Raw genomic sequence first — 5621 nt, forward strand, 5'->3', positions numbered from 1 at the left:
TCACTGATGTTCATGTTTAAAAAATTCAACTATGTTAATTTTGTACCTTTCTCAATTTTCATCCAACTAAACAAACTGCAAAGAGAGCAGCAAAGTATAATGTACAGTCAGTCAGTCTGTCAGTCATGAACAATTAAAATGCATTTATTTACTTACCACATAAATAAATGGATGTAAAATATAGACTTGATTTTCATTAGAATAGAACAGCTTCATCATATAGAAATATCTGAATGCCACAATTGACTAATCAGAATCAAGTATTCCAGAGAGCTTTCAATAATTAAAAAGTTTAAGCAAAACTGTCATTTTGGGGTACATTGTAAATGACATGTTCTTTTTTGCCCCTTAAGTTAAGTAAAATGTGTAAAACAAAACACTGAAATCCTTCCTTTTGAAGATGTAGGTCACGCCCGTTCAGCAAGTTTGAATAAAAGGACTTACACTCTGGTGAGTCATCAGATCTAATAAAGCAATCTAAACATGTTATTGCATCATTCATATAGCCATTATATTTACAGATAGCTACACTAATCTATATAGCTAATATATGCATTAAAAACATTTATGATTATGTATATACCACATCATTGAGAGTATATTTATCAGTGTGACTCAGAATAATCTTTGTCCCCTTTGTCCTGTCTTCCCTCGAAATGTGATGGATGATGTTTTCATCGGGATGGAAAAAATGTAACTTTCTTTCCTGGATTTGGAGATTGTCTCAGACAAAGCTTTTTCTCCTTTCCTCTCAAATCAGTCTACTTCCACTCTTTCAGACATCAACACTGGTCCTGGCTGACTGAATACAAGAGGGACAATCTTTCTGCTGGATAAATATTTTCTATCCATCCATTTTCCCACTGTAGGATGACGTGAGAGTGAATCAACGTTATCATGTGCTGTCATCATGTTTTTCCCTCCATTACCTTTATTTACCCTCCAAAACAAGGCCATACCTGCTCACTCTGGGTTAAACCATAAAGATAAGCCACAACCCACCCTGACCTCGACAGGCCTTGTCTTTAAAAGTGCTGTCAGAACACTCATTTAACTAACTTATTAAAACATTTGTTGACTATTTGGAAAACTATCTGGATAAATGCATGCTATTAATATCTTTGAGCTTTTTTTATTTTTATTTTTTTTTTTACATAAGGTATAAAATCTCATAAATATTATTATTTGATAATAAATAATTTAACACCTATGTGGTGATTGGGCCAGGGAGGTTTTTCTTTTTCTCAAAAATATTAGTTAATGTTATCGCATTGGACTAAAATGTACTGACTTTGCTCACACAGGGTATAACTATATATACACTTTACAATTTTTTGGGGATAATTTTTTCTACCTTGTTCCCAGTCAAAAATGACCAGCCTACAAAAAATTGCTTATAAATCTCTTGTTATGCTATATTATCACCAAATATTGGATTCAATCTTTTTGTCAACTTGTTTTCTTTCAATTAGGACAGGTTTTGTATTTTTAATTTTTTTTTTTTTGGAACTCATTGATCGTTGACCTGAGTATAACAAGAGATTTATAAGCAAAAAAATGTTTGTTAAATAACAGCATTTTAAACAAACTTCCTGGTTAAACATTAAACCACACTAGTGTGATACGCAGTGTAATTTTTTTTTATATTTTGTTGAATATTGACAAATTTATCCACAAATAATGCTTTTTCATTCAAAAACTGAGGTGCAAGCTCAGATCAACGAGATCTACAATCAATCCGTTTAAAAAATAAATACAAAACCTGTCCTAATTGAAAGAAAATCAAGTTGACAAAAATATTGAAACCAATATTTGGTGATAATATAACATAACGAATGATTTACGAGCAATTTTTAAGTTTTTTAATTTAAATTTTTAATTTTTAAGTAAGGCCGGTAATTTTTGACCGGGAACACCAAACGTGTTAGTACATATAGGGTTTTCAACCCTGTGTAAAGTGTAAGTGTAAAAAAACAAAAACAAACCAAGATCATAAAATTGAAGTTGTGACTGATTCTTATCAAACCCTGCTAAAACAGAACATATTGTTCATGATGATTCCACAGCATTCTTAATATAAACAACACCATCTACAGTGTATGCTGTTCAGAAGTCCATTTGACACTCTGATGTAATTCTGTTAATGTTTAGGGCATGCACCGAACTTGTGCAATAAGCCTTAGTCATGTTAGACATATTTGGTTTGAAGTCAATAAAAACAAAACTGTGAGCGATAGAATGGATAAAGTTGTGGTCCTTATATGTATATTCTCATGGTAACCTTTTAGGTGTCTTAATTTGATGTTATACAAGTGTTTATAGATGACTGAACTAATATGTCACAGAATCCTTGTGACCTTTTCAGAGCCTCTTTTTCTGATGTAAATAAAAGGCAAAAGGGGAGTGTGACGGGGAGCTTAATCACAGAAAGCACTAAGTAGACAGACATGCTCTCTGAAAGTATTACCTGGTTTACTTCATGTAAGGTTAATCAAAGCAGACTGATTTTTTTTTTTTTTTGTAATTGTAAACACATCCAAATGTCAAGCTTCTGACCCCATTGGAGTCAAAGAGTTCACTTGCAAGCAAACCTATCTGATACCATCTGTACAACTGTGATACAATCCTCATTAATATCTAATATAAATCAATGAAAATGAAAAGCCATACCACATGCAGACTGAAACTTAGCATTTAAAGTGCCTAAGGTCCATATTTGACTGTTTGAGTGGAGGGAGATCATGAGAACAGATGATGATGATGCAAAGAAGCTTACAGTGTGACATCTGGGTAGAGGATTGCATAATGTAAAGAGGACAGACAGGTGGGAGGCACAAGCGCGAGTAAGTCAGTGATCCGCCAGCCGTGACATCCTGTCAGTCAGAACCTGTTGGTTTTGTGGTTGTGCAAGACTATCTGTTATTTAGAAGACTGCATTAAAGTCACTGGGAAACGGAAGTTGCGAGTGCGACCGACTTTACTTCAGTATTGTGACCTATGATTGTGACGTATTTTCCCCGAGTGAAACTGAATATTGAATGAGAAAAATAGAGGGCGTGGCTTGTTTTTTGAATTGATTGGTTCTAGAAAAGTCCTTTCAGCTCGCTGTCAGAGCGGGAATGTTCTACCCAATAAGCCTTCAAACTCAGAAAGGGAAAGCCATTCCAGAGGGGAAGTACATTGAATAAGTGAGTGAGTGAGTGAGTTAGTGAGTGAGCAAATAAATAATGCATTAATGTAGCGCTTTACTGTACTACTGTGCACCCAAAGCGCTTTAAAATCATATCAGAGGGGTCTCCTTAAAAGATTACAAAGACAATATTTTTTTGTGCACCAATGAATTGTTCACCACAATGTGCACTAACAAAAGTAAATTTTGATTTCATGCTGAATTTAAGGCCTGTAAAGAAACTGCAGTTAAAATGTAGTAGGAATCCTGTGCCTCTGGAAATATCTCTGCATACCAAACACCTTAAAGCATGTAGTAAAAAATGTGATGGCATGATGTGTCAAGTTGAGACCTGAAAAGCCCTGAACAACTTCAAACCATAATCATTAAACATGAACATAATGTATCATTACACCTACTTTACACTGGTATGCTTTAAGGTGTACAGAATTATTCTTATACATTTGTTATGATAGTGTTTTCTTTAGGGCTTGAGGAAAAATACCATATAAAACTGTTTAGATGAAGAAAACGGAGTGTAAGCGGTTGATTAATTTGACCCAATCTTTAACCTTGCCAGATGCAAAATATGACAAGCTTTTGAGTCATGTAGCGGCAAAAAAAAAAAATGAATCAGACAATCATGAAAAACAATGACAATCAATACAATCATGTTAGTGTAAAAATGTACACATTTTAATGGAAATGTAACACAAATGGCTTTTATTATTAATTTTGTTAGTTACAGGTGATCTGATTTTGGACCAATGGACTAGGAGTTATTTTATTCACAAATTGTTTTTTGTGTTAGAACAAATTTTGCCCGCATATTCCCCAAGAGTTTTGGGGAATATCAAGTGGCAAACAATGCTAATTGGAATGACAGACAGTTAAATATTACTGACAAACTAGCACAGATAACTTCTGAGTAAAAGCCTCTTCATGAACTATCATATCAGTGGTAGGGCCTACTGGTCTGTGTAACACACCTGTGAAACACCTTTTCCGTTGAAAACACCCAAAGATAAACCGGCTTTTAACTTTTCTCTGGAAGAACACACCTTTCATTTGCAGCAATGTGTCTCTTATTGACAATACAAATCCATTATCTATTCTATCTGAAAACATATAAAACAGCAGTGCATTCGATTATCAGCCTGAACAGTATAAAACAGTAGTAACAATCTTTATACAAGCTGAAATAGTCAATTAAAGCCAAATTTTATCAACTGATCCGGTGCAAGGAAGATACAAATGACGTCTGTTTTGTGCACAAACACATACACAATATAAAAATAATGACCATTTTGTACAGAAAAATCTCATAGTTCACATTATTTTGGAACCATTTTGTTTTTTACATTCATTTGAATTGGAAAGGTTACAAATGAACCCAGGAGGATGAACAGGGGTTATCATCCTGGCCTTTATTTATGAGGACAAGAGGGATGTTGCCTGCTAAACAGGTCAGGCACATAGGTTAGGCTGTAACTAATCTCAATGTCAAGCCAATCTGACAGCAACCAGATGATCTGAATGAGAGAGATTCATAACAAAATAAGGTTGAATAACAATCAAATCCATGATCGCTACATCAAATTCAACGAAAAACATAGTACCATTATTTATAATGCATGTTCTTTTGATAGCAATTTCTGTTGTTTAACAAAAGGACACACAACATAAAATCAGCCACTTAAAACCAGCATTAAAAAAAAAAAAAAAAAAGCATCATGAACGAACCGGCGGGGACAAACAGGCACCCTCTCTAACCTGTGTGGAATCTGGTCGCTTAATTAGATTTAAATAAAAAGCTACATCAAAAACCTCTATTGAAGTGCATTACTCTTAGAAGGTGATCAGCATAGAGGTCGTTCGCAGTGAAGATCATATGCAAAGCAGGAAATGAACCAGGTTAATAAACAGTCAAATGTATCATGTTGCAGACAAATGCCTTTAACTATTTAAAAGATATTTAACTCTATAAATGTCTGGGCAACATTTCACCTCAAAATAACAACAAATATAAATAAATATATAAATATATATATATATATATATATATATATATACTGCATGAAGAAATTTGTCACTGTAACAATTTTTTAATGACAATTAAGCACATTTCCTCCCCAAATTCTCATTATCATACTGTTTCTGGGTGTTTTACTTTTACTGTATTTTTATTTAAATCAGCACAAATTAAAGAAACTACAAGTACTACCAAGATGTATAAATCATTGTTAGTTAAACACAATTTAGTAAATATATAATGTTTGTGTGTGTCAGTGATGAGGATTTAGAAATGTTCTATTACATTGATGAAAATTGGGCAGAGGAAAAATTTGCTTAGTTGTGATTAAAATAATGTCACAATTTGAAAAATGTTAATGTCCAAAATAGGCTTCATTTTCTATAGGTAAAAATATAATTACTGATTTCTTTTGATTTT

This window comes from Scardinius erythrophthalmus (genome assembly GCF_964197995.2).
Source record: "Scardinius erythrophthalmus genome assembly, chromosome: 16".
Taxonomy (NCBI): Eukaryota; Metazoa; Chordata; class Actinopteri; order Cypriniformes; family Leuciscidae; genus Scardinius; species Scardinius erythrophthalmus.